Genomic DNA, 17,434 nt, shown 5'->3' on the forward strand with positions numbered 1-17,434 from the left:
TTTGAAACAAAAGAATCAATTAAAAAGTTGACAAAATGAAAAGTTGGCTCTTTGAAAAATTTTATAAATAAAAATCAATAAACCTTTATGCATGCTAATGTAGAAAATGAGAGAAAAACTCAAATTACTAAAACCCATGATGAAAAAGGAAATACCACCATGAACACTACAGAATTACAGAAGACATTTAGAAAGTATTTTGAAAATTTGTACTCCAATAAAACAGAAAATGTTGAAGACATCAACAAGTGTCTAGAATCATAAAATTACCCAAACTGAGTCAGGATTATATACACAAGTTACACTGGTCATTTTCAAGCAATGAAATTGAAGACACCATCAAAAGCCTACCAACCAAAACAAAACAAAAAAAAATACCAGGACTGGATGGATACACAGATGAGTTTTACAAGACCATCAAAGAAGAACTAACACCAATACTCCTGAAATCTTTCTATGAAATAAAAAAACGAAGGAATACTTCCAAACTCTGTGAGGCCAAAATCATCCTGATTCTAAAATCAGACAAAGACACATCAAACAAAGAAAGCTTCAGAGCAATATCTTTAATGACCATAGATGCAAAAATTCTGAATAAAGTTTTGGAAAATTGAATACTAAAACATGTTAAAAATATTGTGCACCATGATCAGGTGGAGTTCATACTAGGGATGCAAGTTTGGTTCAACATACGGAGATCGATAAATATAAATCATTACATCAATAGACTGAAAGATAAGAATCATCATCATCTCAATAGATGCAGAAAAAGCATCTGATAAAATACAGCACCGCTTCATGTTCAAAACACTAGAAAAACTAGGGATAACAGGAACATATCAACATCATAAAGGCTATCTACACTAAGCCCCAGGTCAACATAATTCTAAATGGAGAAAAATTAAAGCCATTCCCTCTAAATCTGGGACAAGACAGGATGCCCTCTCTCATCACTTCTATCCAACATAGTTCTTGAAACACTGGCTATAGCAATTAGATGAAATAATTTAAAGGGATACACATAGGAAAAGAAGAATTAGAATTGGCATTATTTGCTGATGATATTATTCTATACATTGAATATCCAAAAATTCCAACGGAAAACTCCTAGAACTAGTAATTGAATTTATCAAAGTATCAGCATATAATATCAACACCCATAAATCAAAGGAAATCTGTATATCAATGAGAAGTCCTCTGAAAGGGAAACTAGGAAAACTACCCCATTTACAATAGTCTCAAATAACCCCCACAAAACCAAATACTTAGGAATCAACATAATGAAAGATATGAAAGACTTCTACAATGAACACTACAAAACACTAAAGAGAAATTAAAGAAGACCTTAGAAGATGGAAAGATCTCCATTGTTCCTAGCTAAGCAGAATTAATATCATCAAAATGACCATACTACTGAAAGTAGTATACAGATTTTATGCAATTCCAATCAAAATTCCAATGACATTCTTCATATAAATAGTAAAAGAAATCATGAAATTAATCCCGAAAAATAAGGAGACCCAGAATAGCCAAAGCAATCCTTAGCAGGAAGACTGAAGCAGGTGGCATCACTATACCAGATCTTAAACTATATTATAGAGCCACAGTAACAAAAACGGCATAGTACTGGCACCAAAATAGAAATGTAGACCTATGGTAGAGAATAGAGAACACAGAGAGTAACCCACACACTAGGCAAAGGCACCAAAAACATACATTGGAGAAAAGATAGTATCTTCAACAAATGGTGCTGGGAAAACTGAAAAATCATATGCATCAAAATGAAATTAAATCCCTCTCTCTTAGAGTGCACAAAACTCATTCAAAGTGGATCAAGGACCTAGGAATTAAGCCAGAGACCCCGCACCTAAGAGAAGAAAAAGCAGGCCAAAATCTTCATCATGTTTGGTGAGGTCCCAACTTCCTTAATAAGACTCCTAGAGCACAAGAATTAAAATCAAGAATCAATAAATTGATGGATTTAAACTGAACAGCTTCTCAGCAAAAGAAATAATCAGTGAGGTGAAGAGACAGTCTACATCCTGGGAGCAAATTCTTACCACACATACATCAGATACATCACTCATTTCTAGGATATTTAAAAAAACTCAGTCTTAACACCAAACACCCCCTGCCCAAATAAACCAATCAATAAATGGGCCAAGGAACTCAATAAGCACTTCTCAAAATATGATATGCAATCGAGCAACAAATATATATGAAAAAGTTCAACATAACAATTAGCAAAATGCAAATAAAAATTAAGATACCATCTCACTCCAGTCAGAATGGCAGCTATTATGAACACAAACAACAAGTGCTGGCAAGGATATGGGAGAAAAGATTCACCTGCTGTGTATGAGTGTGACTGCAAATTGGTGCAGCCAATATGAAAAGCAGTATGGAGATCCCTTGGAAATCTGGGAATGTAACCACCATGTGAACCAGCTATTCCTTTTCTTGGACTTTACCCAAAGTAAAACAGCACACTACAGGGACACAGCCACGTTAATGTTTATAGCAGCACAATTCACAATAGCTAGACTGTGAAGCCAATCTAGATGCCCTTCAATGGATGAATAGATTTTAAAAATGTGACATTTATACACAATGGAATGTTACTCAGAACTAAAAATTAATATCACAGCATTTGCAGGGAAATGGATGGAATTAGAACAGATTATGCTAAGTGAAGTTAGCCAATCAAAAAAAAAATCTGAATGTCTTCTCTGATATAAGGGGTTGACACAAAATGGGGTAGAGAGGTAGTGCATGGGAAGAAGATTATCTCAGATAGGGAAGAGGGGTGGGAGGGAAAGGGAGGGAGAAGGGGAATTTGCATGGATGGTGGAAAGAGGCCCTCGTCATTATACAAAATACATGTGTAAAGATGTGAATTTGGTGTAAACATATCTTGTATACAGAGATATGATAAATTGTGGTATAATGGTGTATTAAAAATTGTAATTAAAAAATAAATAGATTAATTTTAAAAAGAAAAAATCAAAAATCTAGAAAAAAATCTAGAAAAACTAGAGATAATAGAAAGACATCTCAATATTTTAAACCTATCTATGCTAAGCCAATGGCCAAAATCATTCTAAAATTAAAAAAAAAAAACTTGAAAACATTCCATCTGAAAACTAGAACAAGACAGGGATGCCCTCTTTTACCACTTCTATTTAATATAGTTCTTGGAATTTTAGCCAGACCAATTAGAGAGACAAAATGAATTAAAACACCACATAGACAGGAAAGGAGAACTGTGACTGGATTTAATTATACTGGTTACAGTGGACAACTAAGCATATATTGGTCCCATGATAAGCATGCTGGCTATCTCGGGGTATCTTTTGAAGAAAAGACAGCACATGGGGGTCTAGATTGGCCAATCGTACTGGACCCTGTGACTCTAAGCAATATGTCTAAACTGTTATTAAAATGGGACTTTCTCATAACAAGCCAGTCATTGCCACAGAATGTCTGCCAATACCTTACTGTCCTAATCATTTTGCAATAGAATTTGGCAACTTTCCTAAATGGATAATGCTGAGGGCCATTGCCAAGTAGGAATGATGCATCGATATTTCCTTGCCAGCGTACCCCATGTTAAATGGACTTGCCTTGGAAATTTGCTGTGACCTTGCATGTGTGTTTGAGAAAGGTGACCCTGCTCAATGACCAGGGTGGATCCAGGTTTTAGGAAGTATCCGGGTTTAAGATAATTTGGTTTTAAGGCGTTCCCGGTTTAAGACAATAGGGGTTTTAGGGAAGTTGGAGGTTGAAGATTATTGCTGCCGGGATTAGGGTGTGCCTGCTGCTTGTTCCCTTGAGTTCTCATGAGATTCAAATGGGATATTGGGAAAAAAGCCTCGTGGAGTAGGTGAATTGGGTGGAGGAGAACTGGGATTGCCTCAGAGCGTGTGTGGAGGCTGGTGTGAGTTCGGGAATAAAGAATTGCTGTTTGAATCTACAAGGTGTGTGGTGGCTCGTGATCTTGTGCCCAGCCAAGATATTGGCATTTGGTGGTCCATACGCAGAGTGTCTGAATCTTGGAGGTTAGTGAAATTCCTCGCCCCTGAGGGAAGGCAAGAGAATGGGTGACCATTTCAAAAAACAATGTGTTCTTGTTTTGATTTATTTCGTTTTTGTTTCAAGCTGCCTGTCCCTAGAAATTTCTCAGGCACACTGGGAAAAATGGTTGGCTCAAGGTTTGAAGTTTGTCCTCCCTGAGGAAGAGAAATTTGATACAACGATTTATTTATTTAGTTTTTGTTTCATTCAGTTGTGGTTTTGTTTTGTGTTATCTTATTGGGTTGTGTTATCTTTATAGAAGATTAGAAATTAGTAAAAAAGAAACTGAAAAGGTGTTAAGTAAATTGTTAGAGATTCAGACCATGGAGAAAGACATTTTAGAACAAGCAAAAGAGAAGATCTCTCGAGCTAGTCAGAGAGAGGAAAAAAATTTAAAGGAAAAGGGGTTATTAGGAAAAAGGCCACAACAAGAGGCTGTTACTAACTCCGTTTTATTACCAGAGGGCGTAATTCAACCAACAGCCCCACCGATGGAAACAGCTGAGTGGCCCTCAACCCCTGTAGTTGATAAGTGGGATACTTAGACAGGACCTCAAAGATTAGCATGCCCTGTACTTGAGCAGGTAGGAGGGCAGCGAATTCACCATGCTTTAGATTTTAAAACAGTGAAGCAGTTAAAGGAGGCTGTAACAACCTACGGTCCCCAAGCTCCCTTCACGGTAAGCATGGTCGAATCCATTACTAACTTGGATATGACTCCATCAGATTGGGCTAGCATGTGTAAATCTGTGCTAAATGGAGGACAATATTTGTTATGGAAAGTTGCCAATGAGGAATTTTGCACGGAGACAGCTAGGCGAAATGCAGCAGCCGGTTACCCTCAAAGAAATCTAGATATGCTTTTAGGAAAAGGACCTTATGAGGGTCAACAGCAACAAATTGAATATGATCCTGCTATATATGCACAAATTGCTGCAGACGCAGTTAGGACATGGAAGACTTTACAAGGACATGGAGATTTACAAGGTCAGCTATCTAAGGTAATACAGAGACCTAATGAACCTTACGCTGACTTTGTAGATAGGCTTATTCAAACAGTGGCCAAAGTTTTTGGGGATACAGATCAAGCAATGCCATTAATAAAACAACTGGCTTATGACCAAGCAAATCATTGATGCAGAGAGGTTATTAGACCATGGAGACATGAAGACTTAAATACATATATTAAATTATGTAGAGATATTAATGAACAAGGGCAAGTCTTGGCAGCTGCAGTACAACAGGCTTTAGATGCCAGGCCAGAAACATGCTATAATTGTGAACAAACAGGACATTTTAAAAGGAGTTGCCCAATAAGAGGAGGTTTTAACAAAACTAGAAATCAAAGGAATAGAATACCGGGTATTTGCCCACGATGCCATAGAGGGAGACATTGGGCTAATGAATGCCATTGTCAAACCACCATAGAAGGTACTCTGTTATCAAAAAATGGACAAGGATCAGGTATTTACCCACGATATCATGGAGAAAGGCATCAGGCTTCATTGCCAAAAAATGGACTGGGGGCCCAATGCTCCGGGGCCCACAACCACAAATATACGGGGCAGTGGAGGAACCCAGCAACACCATCAGAGTGGTGCCCAGGACACATTGTCCATTAAATCCCTCATCAGACAAACCCAAGGGAGCGCAGGGTTGGACATCTGTGCCTCTGCCAGAGCAGTATTAACTCCAGAGATGGGAGTTCAAATCATTCCTACAGGAGAAAAAGGACCTCTTCCCCAAGGAACAGTAGGCTTATTATTGGGACGTAGTTCATCTACATTAAAAGGACTTATGATAAGTCCTGGGGTAATTGATCCCGATTATGTAGGTGAAATAAAAATTATAGCTAGTTCTCCAGGAGGTATATCAGTAATTTCACCTAGAGATAGAATAGCACAGTTGTTAATAATACCCAGCCTACATAATAAGTTCTCTAGTCTTAATGTAGAAAGAGGTTCTAGGGGATTAGGCTCCACAGGTGTAGATTGGGCTATGTTGTATTTAAATTTAGATTCTCGCCTGATGCTAAAACTAAATATTCTGGGTCATGAGTTTAATGGGCTGCTGGACACAGGTGCTGACCTTAGCATCAAATCTCTTCAAGAATGGCCAAAACATTGGACATTACAACAAGCCACTCAAACCCTTCGAGGCCTAGGAGTGGCGACTAATCCCCACAGCAGTGCTATGGTATTAGATTGGAAGGATCCTGAAGGATGTGAAGGAACTATACAGCCATGTTTTTGGATCACCTTCCTATTAATTTATGGGGACGAGATGTCCTAGATCAACTAGATTTGATGTTAACAAATAACATCAATCCTAATGCGCCCACTACTAGGGCTAGACAAGGTGTTAGGAAAGAAAAAAGATTAGGAAAACAAGAACAAGGTATAGCAGCACCAATTCAATTAGATCAAGGAACAGACATGGGTCAGATTTTCAGAAAGGGCCACTGAGACAATCAAAATTACTTGGAAATCAGAAAGACCAGTGTGGGTTCCTCAGTGGCCCCTGACTAAAGAAAAGATACAAGTAGCCCATGATCTGGTCAAACAACAATTAGCGGAAGGACATTTACAACCTTCAGTATCTCCCAATAATACTCCCAATTTTGTCATCAAAAAGAAATCGGGTAAATGGAGATTATTGCAAGATTTAAGAGCCATTAATAATGAGATGGTTATTATGGGACCTGCTCAATCAGGGATTCCTCAATTGTCTGCTTTACCAAAAATGTGGCATGTTTTAGCTATAGATATTAAAGATTGTTTTTTTTTTGATTCCAATTCATCCTGAGGATAGTCCACGTTTTGCATTTACTATCCCTGCATTAAATCATGAAGGTCCTGATGAGAGATATGAGTGGAAAGTACTCCCTCAAGGAATGGCTAACAGTCCAACTATGTGTCAAATCTATGTTAATAAAGCAATCCAGCCACTTAGAAATCAAAATCCTGAACTAAAAATATTTCACTATATGGATGATGCATTATTAGCACATAAAGATAAAAACATATTGCTGGAATGTTATGCCACACTTACGAACTTATTAAAATTTATAATCTAGAGATAGGTTTAGATAAAGTACAATTAAATTTTCCAATTAATTATTTAGGAGTTCTATTATCCTCAACCATGGTGCGTCCACCGAAAATTCAAATATGAGTAGATCAACTCAAATCACTCAACGATTTTCAAAAGTTATTGGGAGACATAAATTGGATAAAGCCTTATCTAGGCATACCAACAGGAGAGTTGGGACCTTTATTTGATATTCTAAAAGGTCCATCAGATCAAAATTCACCCCGAATGTTAACTCTTAAAGCTAGAAAGGGATTAAAAATTATTGAAACATATATGGAAAATATGCATCTAGATAGAATTGATATAAGTTTGCCTTTATTATTTATTGTACTACCAACAAAAAATATTCCTACAGGAGTATTTTGGCAAGAAGGTCCATTATTGTGGATACATTTATCTTATTCTCCTAACACTATTCTTACTAGGTATCCTGAGGCTGTAGGACAATTAATACTCAAAGGAATAAGAGCAGCAAAGGGAGTGTTTGGAATTTCTCCCAATAAAATTATTACTCCATATACTATGGATCAAATTGATGAGTTAGCTAATGAGTTAAATACTTGGGCAATAATCATGTGTAAATCTAATGTTTCATTTGATAATCATTTACCATCGAATCCTTTGTTGTCTTTTTGGTCTAAGCATCCTGTAGTTTTTCCTAAAATGACAAGGAAAACACCTATCATGAATGCTCCAAATATATTCACTGATGGGTCTAATAATGGTACAGCAGCTGTAGTTACCCCTGATCAAACTTTTACATTTTTAGTACCCAAACAATCAGCTCAAAAGTTAGAGCTTAATGCAGTTTTACAAGCTTTTATGATGTTCAAAGATTCTGTATTTAATTTATTTTCTGATAGTCAATATATAGTTAATGCTATTATATCCCTTGAAGATGCTGGTAGGATTTCCCCTTCCTCTACTGTTTTCTCTTTGTTTTCCACTATACAAAGTCTAATCTGGGACAGAAAAGATCCATTCTTTATAGAACATATTAGGGCACATACAGGATTGCCTGGAGCCCTTAGTTTGGGCAATGATTTAGCAGATAAAACTACACATGACGTACATATTTTCTCTGCATTAGAAGAAGCTACAAATTTTCATAAAAGGTTTCATGTTAATGCTAATACTTTACAGAAGCATTTTAAAATAACTAAGGAACAAGCCAGGCATATAATAAAACAATGTCAAAATTGTGTGACATTTTTACCACAAGTTAATCTTGGAGTCAATCCTAGAGGACTGATACCTAACCATATTTGACAGATGGATGTCACACACTTGCCAGAATTTGGAAAATTAAAATATTTACATGTCACAGTTGATACTTCTTCTGGATTTTTGATGGGCTCCCTTCATGCCGGAGAAAAAACTAAAGATGTTATAGCTCATTGCTTACAAAATTTTGCCACTGTGGGTGTTCCTAAACAGTTAAAAACTGATAACGGTCCTGGTTATACTTCTGCCTCTTTTAAACAATTTTGCTCATCATTTGGTATTACTCATATAACAGGAATCCCATACAATCCACAGGGACAAGGCATAGTTGAAAGAGCTCATCAAACTATTAAAACATACCTATTAAAGCAAAAAGAGGGAATTGGTAAGGGGTATATATCCCCCAAAGATAAACTTAAAATAACCCTTTTTACTCTAATTTTCTAAATTTGGATTCATCAGGACTTAGTGCTGCGGAAAGACATATGTATCCGAAAAATGTACATAAGCCTAAGGTACTTTGGAAAGATATTCTAACAGGACAATGGAAAGGTCCTGATCCAGTTATTGTCTGGAGTCGGGGTTCCGTTTGTGTGTTTCCACAGGGAGAACAGCAGCCGATTTGGATTCCAGAGAGATTAACTAAAGCAATTTCTACAGAAAATGAAGATGATTTGACTCAAATCCATAACAGCTAATATCCAGAGCTCCAGCTTGGCTATTCTTACATCTGCGACAGTGATTAACCAGGGTGCTTTTTTCAATATCTATTTTATTATTGCATTTTCCCACATCATAAAGTTCTATTTTATTTTTGAGCTCATACAAACCTAGGTTATAGTTTTTCTGATCAGTTTTATTTTTTGACTGTGGAGTTTTTAAACATTGCAATGGAGATTTCACCTAGGTAAAGCTACAAGGCCTTTATTGTCTTATGTGTTGTATGTTATGTGTGCACACTTCTGTTTTGTGTTGTATGTCTGTATGTGTGTATGTCCATATTTCATTTATGAGGAGCGCTCATGAAAAAATGGTTCCGAATTTTTTTTTATTCATGTGATTTAAATGGTTTAATTTAATTTAGGTAAACAGCTGTTAAGGATTGTTTTTAAAGGTGATTAACAGATCTGTTTGTTTACTAATTTAAATTAGGTAAACAGCTGTTAAGGATTGTTTTTAAAGGAGGTTAACAGATCTGTTTGTTTACTTTCACCTTTCCTTTTCATTATATTTAATAATTCTGTTCAGGATAATGTCTCTTTAGTATCATTTCCAGAATTCCCATCTCCATCCCAGTGCCGGTGAAGACTGAGATAAAAGCAAACTACAGCTTCTATGATAGCTATCACAGTAAACTGCATAAACTGATGCATCAATGAATATAACTCAACAAGTAATGCTCAATCAAGGACTCGATTTACTTTGGGAAGAAATGGACATATTTATAGACTCTTCCACTTTGAACTGCTTGCAGAACTTGCCTGGACTATACATCAGTTGTATGCATTGTGAACTATCGTCTGGTGCAGCGAATTGTGGTACTGCTGGCATATCTTTACTGATGGTGTCACCAGTGATGCAATTTCCTTGCCAGCGCACCCCATGTTAATTGTGGTAATGCTGGCATATCTTTGCTGATGGTGTCACCAGTGATGCAATTTTTCCAAAGGAGCCGTCAATTGGCTTGGTGTCGTGGCATTTCTGTATCCTCCTCCCTTCTACTAGTGATGGTCTAAAATTTGGGGGCCAACAGAGGTGAGGCAAAGAACCTCACCCCCACACTGGCACCAAGGCTAAATTTGGGGGCCAACAGAGGTGAGGCAAGAACCTCACCCCCCCACTGGTGCATAGGCCTATCCACAAGCATGGCTGAATGCTGGACCGGTAGTCAGTGACGGGTTGATCTGATTGCAGTGGATTCAACCTAAGACAGGAAGCTGACGCCTAAATGTCAGTTCTCCCATGATGGGTAAGAACCATATGTTGAATTGGACAACCTACCAGGCACGGTCCTTAAGCCACATTGCTTGTTGTTTAATTAATCAGAATGGGGGAGATGCTGAGGGCCATTGCCAAGTAGGAATGATGCATCGATATTTCCTTGCCAGCGTACCCCATGTTAAATGGACTTGCCTTGGAAATTTGCTGTGACCTTGCATGTGTGTTTGAGAAAGGTGACCCTGCTCAATGACCAGGGTGGATCCAGGTTTTAGGAAGCATCCGGGTTTAAGATAATTTGGTTTTAAGGCGTTCCCGGTTTAAGACAATAGGGGTTTTAGGGAAGTTGGAGGTTGAAGATTATTGCTGCCAGGATTAGGGTGTTCCTGCTGCTTGTTCCCATTGAGTTCTCGTGAGATTCAAATGCGATATTGGAAAAAAAGCCTCGTGGAGTAGGTGAATTGGGCGGAGGAGAACTGGGATTGCCTCAGAGCATGTGTGGAGGCTGGTGTGAGTTCGGGAATAAAGAATTGCTGTTTGAATCTACAAGGTGTGTGGTGGCTCGTGATCTTGTGCCAAGCCTATCTATGCTAAGCCAATGGCAAAAATCATTCTAAAATTAAAAAAAAAAACTTGAAAACATTCCATCTGAAAACTAGAAGAAGACAGGGATGCCCTCTTTCACCACTTCTATTTAATATAGTTCTTGGAATTTTAGCCAGATCAATTAGAGAGACAAAATGAATTAAAACACCACATGGACAGGAAAGGAGAACTGTGACTGGATTTAATTTTACTGGTTACAGTGGACAACTAAGTATATATTGGTCCCATGATAAGCATGCTGGCTATCTCGGGGTATCTTTTGAAGAAAAGACAGCATATGGGGGTCTAGATTGGCCAATTGTACTGGACCCTGTGACTCTAAGCAATATGTCTAAACTGTTATTAAAATGGGACTTTCTCATAACAAGCCAGTCATTGCCACAGAACGTCTGCCAATACCTTACTGTCCTAATCATTTTGCAATAGAATTTGGCAACTTTCCTAAATGGATAAACTGTGCAAATGTCTTGCCAGTATAACAAAAAAGTTCTAGAAATAGTGGACATATTCTAGACTGGTCTCCAGGAATTGACAAAAGACAATCACATAAGGATGTCATGATCCCTGGAGGTTTTGTTGGTAATATTCTAACCTTAAGTGAAGGTGGTATCCAGATAGGTGTTCGGAGCTTAATTGCAGACTGAGATTTCCTATATCACACTGACAACCCTATGCCTGGCTTTATAGGCAGGGGTGTAAAGAGGGTTCCTGGTATGGCCTGCAGGCCTGTGTTCAATCTCCTTATGCTTTAATTACTGGAAATGTGAGAGTTAAGAGAAAGGAAGATAAATATCTTGTAGCCTGTAAAAAGTGCAATTTACCTAATTGAATCACTAGATATGCCATCTGACTACGAAGGTCTGTGTTACTGCAGCCAAATGTAAGCCTTCCCAATGGGATTTGGAGGAGGTTAAATCATCTAATGGGCATTTTGCATAGAAAATAATAATAGCCTGGATCTTATGGAGTTACATAACAACATCCAGGATATTCAGAAAAGCAAAATTGATCTATTGGATCCTACTTCTCTAACTGGAAATATTTCAAGAATGGAATGGCTTTAACCCTGGAAACACACTGAAACACTCTGCATGGAATATTATTGGAATGAGGTGCTTGCTACTAGTTCTTTTTTGTATTGTGATAATAGGTGGCTGTCACACCCTTAGAACAAGAATGTGGGAACTAAAAATAATGGCTCATCATTTTCTATTGCATAATAAACAGGGGGAATATTCAGAGTGCCATCTGTGAATTACTTGAGGGTCTTCTCTGGGTATGGAGCCATGGAGATTTAGGTCTAAAATTGAGAACTATCTGCAGCTCCCCAGAGTGCACTAGATTAACCAAGGCACATGACCCTATCTCTGCTCTACCAGGAAGACCCCTCTTCTAGCTCTGAATTTGGGCATAACCCATTGGAACTGCAAAGCCCACCTTCTACCTTATTTGGTAAAGAACATTCCAATGAAAACCTTTGATATTCCCTGATATAAATAAAGCAAATATGGGCTCCATTTTGCTCTTTTGAGTGTGGAAGCTTCATCCCTAAGATAGGCTAGCCCTGAATTTGCCCTCCAACTTGAAATCCTCTTACCTCAGCCTCCTGAGTTTCCAGAGTCACAGATGTGTGCTGCATGCCCAACTTGAACAATATATTTTCTAAAATTGGAACAGATTGGATCTATATGCAGTAATAGTAATGAAAAAATAATAGTAATGAAGCAAATGCTTCTTCTATGTTGCCACTTGTTTTCTACCTATATATTTTTGGTTCATCAATTTTCCCATTATGGCCTATTAATGATTAATTTTTCTTCTGTACCATTTTTATTTTATTTTCTCCTTTTGGCACATGTTTTAGTTTTTCCTTAGTGTTTGTTCTGTGAACCCTAACATCTTAAATTTATGACAATCATTTTTATGCATGCCAAATTAATTTCAATAGTATAGACAAATTTTGCTAATCTTACAGATTTGTCCCTTAGTCCTGATTTTTATCTTTCTCATAGACTATAACTTCATGCATTGTGTGTCTTGTATGGCTTGGATATCATTTGTCCCCAAACAAGCTTATGTTTTGGACACTTTGTTCTCATTACAGTAGCACTGAGGCAGGGGAAACTTTCAAATGTGCTGTCTACTGGGCGTTAATTCAGTCACTGGGGAAGCCACCCTCAGGAGGAATGGATGCTAGTCTCTTGGAATGAGTTTTTGAGAAAATGAGTTGTTATGAAAAATCAAGACTGCCCCTCTCTGATCTGTGGCTCATATTGATCCATATGATTTTTCCTCTTTCACTTGTCCCCACTCTGATGACAGCCATCATGCTGGAATGGAGCACAGTGGGTAGTCCCCAGAAGCAAAGTGGATGGCATCCCTTTATCTTGGACTCTCAGACTCAAAAATTCTGACTTAAAGAACTTTTTAATCACAAACTACTCAGCCTTAGGTATTTCCTGATAGCAATAAAAATGTAGTCTTGTAGTCATTCAGCATCAATGTTTGTTTGGTTTTAAGTGTTATTTATGTGTTCTAAGTGTTCTAAGTGTTATTTTTGCAATCATTTATTTTTTAATTTTATTTTTTAAATACACAACAGTGCAATACATTGAAATTCTTATTACACATATAGAGTACAAGTTTTTACACTTATATTTTTAAAACAAATAGAAAAGAGTTAGACACTAAATACTCCATGGCACTGGCAATATTTAGCTATCAAATTGAGCTACTGAGCTACATCTACCATTATTTCTCATTATCTTATGTGCACTCAAGATTCTGTCTTTTCTCATTTCCTTTAACCTTGATGGCTCTATTGGCATTTCTGGAAAAGTTGTTTACTCACCACAAACATTTCCTCTTACAAATCTTCCCTTATCAATTGACGCACAGTTTAGCAAGGTATAAAATTATTGATGGTTAAAAACAGCCCTCCCACTGTCTTCCAGCTTCTTGGATTTCTAGGGAAAACCACTAATGCTGTCTTGTACCTGATCAACTGTTTCTCTCTGACCACTCAGGAGATTGCCTCTCGGTATTTGTTTTACAGCAATTCGACTCTCATAGTTCCTCTTATCAATGGCTTCACTTTCTGTAAGCTATAGACAATTCCAAAATGAGCAACTTATGAGTTTTAAATTGCAAAGTGTTCTGAGTAGCATGATGCAATCTCACCCCACCACACCCCAGCCCTCCAGGGGCAGGAGCCTCTGCTTTCTCCTGCAGTTTCCCAGTTGATATACTATTTTTGTAATACTTTCCTGTTAGTTGCTAGTTGCCATGTTTGTTGAGAGACTGACTGTTGGGATAGTGCTCCACTTGTGTAGAAGAGAACATCTCTCCAATTACTCATGCACCACATTCTGTTTGTGCACACATTGCATTGTTAGCACCTTGGAGCTTAAGAATAGAAGACACACCTTGAGCCTCTCCTAATAGAAAACATGATTTCCCATGAGACTATGACCCAAGAATTTGGGATGTGTTTAATAAGTTTATGACGAACCTCTTTCTCAAATAACCTCAAGAAAAAGTACCAGTGACTAGGAAGTCAATTCTACTTCGTTGTAATGCTAAAATGTCCACCAGGAAGGAAGTTGAACCTCGTTTCCATAGTATATGGTTGTATGCCAAAGTATCCTTTAAGAAAGGCTTGTGTGTAAACAAGGCAGTCTGGTGCATGCTTAAATCCCAGGATCAAACCTGGTTTCATCTGACAAATAAAGGTAACCCACACCCCCAATGCTGGCATGATCTGAGGGATGAGGTATCAGTCCCTGGGCATAATGAGGAGCCACTGGAGGCCCTTGTTCTCTCCAAAAGGAAAATTCTACAGTCGTTATTTATGGAATAATACTACATCAACTGTCAGGCACATAGACAGACCTATTTAGAAAAGCAGACACACATTCAGGAAAGAATATGAGGGGCCCAGATACAGTAAGGTCGGTTGTGAGCTTGCTTCACATGCACAAGGTCCCAGGCTCAATCCCCAGCACCACAGGAAGAAAGAAAGGAAAACATGTGAGAAACTCTAAAGGGAGAGACAGCAAATTCAAGGTTGGAGGTGTTGCTATTTGGAGAGGGACATTTAACTCAGGATGGACTAGAGATGGGGCCAGAGCAGACTTCTGTAATTTCTCACCCATTTTTTTAAGCTTGCTCATACCATGCTAGTATTGGGGGGTCCAGGAAGCTGGTCTAGGAGAAATATTACATTGCAGGTATTTCCTTTTTTTAAAATAAAAATCTAATCTTTACTTTTAAAAATATTTTTTAGTTGGACAGGATACCTTCATTTTATATATTTCTTTTTAATGTGGTGCTGACGATTGAACCCTATGCCTCACTGGTGCTAGGCAGATGCTCTCTCACTGAGCCACAACCCCAGTCCTTTGTTTTTAATTTCAAATTTTTTTGTAGGCATTCCTGCATTCTGGTGATTCATGACCTTCTCCTTTGAGGTTTAGTGTAACTTTCTTATTGGTATCCCAACATTTCTGCCCCAACCAGACATGTTCCACAGTTCTTTATGGACCTCAAGTGTTACTAGAGGAATGATTAAATGATCATTTAGTTTTCAAAGCAAATAGGACAGTGTTTTCAGGATGGAAGTTTTAAGAGAATGCTCATTATTAGATTTCTATTTTTACTTATGTATTTAGCCATGGACTGATAGGTTTTTGCAGTCATCCACAAATGTGGTCCACAAACCAGCAGATTTCAGAAATTTTTCATGTTGACAGCTATTTTCAAATGGTTGCATTCTGATTGAGGCCCATTTGAATGAGGATAAACATTAAGATGCTTTTAAAGTGCTTATGAATTTTCCTGGTTAGAATATTACAGAGGGTCTTGCCAGCTTACTTGCCACTTTTAAAAAAATCTCATTGGTGTTGAAAAACCTCTCAGATGCAAGGGATGCACCCTAGAGGCAAGATTCTGCAGATGGCCACACACAGACCCCCACACCCACCGATCCTATTCTCCGTCCCCAATTAATTGGTGTCAGGTGCTGATGGATTGTTAATTATTGGGTAAAACCCAGTGTTTTGCCCCCAAGGAGCCCAAGGTCTAGCTTGTTGGTTACTGGAACCACTGGGTTGGTGATTCACATTTCCTTGCCTCTCAAGACAAATCTGAGCTCCATTCACAGACCTATATCTAGTGGCACTGGTAGCTTAGGAAAATTTCTCATTTTGGTTAAGAAAAATAACAGCAAGAATAATTAATAATTTCCCTCTTGGGAGAATGTAGTGTTCTGGCCCCAAGGTGTCCCAGGCTCTTTGCCTCTTCTCACCGATATACAACTTCTCTTCATCATGGGCAAGACAACTGTGTACTGCTCATCCCTGGAATTCTGGGCATGTGCCTTTATCTTCTCCATCGTCCTTGAAGAGAAATGTTCCCATTTCACAAATGCAGCAAAACTGGTCCCCCAAATACCTGGGCTGCTATTACTGAGAAGCAAAAGTAAAAAAATTTGAGTCCCCTGGAATTCTGGGCATGTGCCTTTATCTTCTCCATCTTCCTTGAAGAGAAATGTTCCCATTTCACAAATGCAGCAAAACTGGTCCCCCAAATACCTGGGATCCTATTACTGAGAAGCAAAAGTAAAAAACTTTGAGCCCCCTGAAAATGGGGGCTGGGGCTGGGGCTCAGCCATAGAGCTCTTGCCTAGCACGTGTGAGGCACTGGGTTCCATCCTCAGCACCACAGGAAAATAAATGGATAGAATAAAGGTATTGGGTCCAACTTCAACTAGAAAAAATATTTTTAAAAAATACTGAAAAGGCAACATAGTCTAGCAATTAGGGAAATGCAAATTGAAATTGCACTAAGATTCTCTTTCACTCCAGTCAGAATGGCAATTACCAAGAATACAGTAACAATAAATTGGTGAGGATGTGGGGAACAGAGAATGCCCACACTTTGTTGGATAAACTGCACATTGGTGTAACCTCTCTGGAATGCAGGATGGAGATTCCTCAAGAAATTAGGACTGGAACCACCCTCTGAGTCAGTTATCCCAATCCTCACCATAAATACAGAGGATAAAATCAGCATACTATAGGGACACAGCCACATTAATGTTTATGATAGCACAACTCACAATAGCTAAGCTATGGAGCCAGCCTAAATGCCCATCAACAGATGAATAGATAAAGAAATTGTGGTATGTATACAAGGTGGAATATTACTCAGGATTAAAAAAAGGATGACTTCATATCATTGCCCAGTAAATGAATGGATCTGGAGCTTCTCATGCTAAAGTAAAATAAGGCAATCCCCCCAAACCAAAGGTCACATGTTTTCCCTGACATGTGTTATCTACATCACAAAGAATGTGGGGGGTAGGAAGAGAATTTCAGTAGATTAGACAAAGGGGAACAACAGGAAGGGAGAGGAGATAAGAACAGAGAATACCATAGCATGAATCGACCATAATGTTCCTATTCAAATATATGAAAATACCTAAGTGAATCCACCCATC

This window comes from Spermophilus citellus, assembly GCF_964194105.1.
Source record: "Spermophilus citellus genome assembly, chromosome: 14".
Classification (NCBI taxonomy): Eukaryota; Metazoa; Chordata; class Mammalia; order Rodentia; family Sciuridae; genus Spermophilus; species Spermophilus citellus.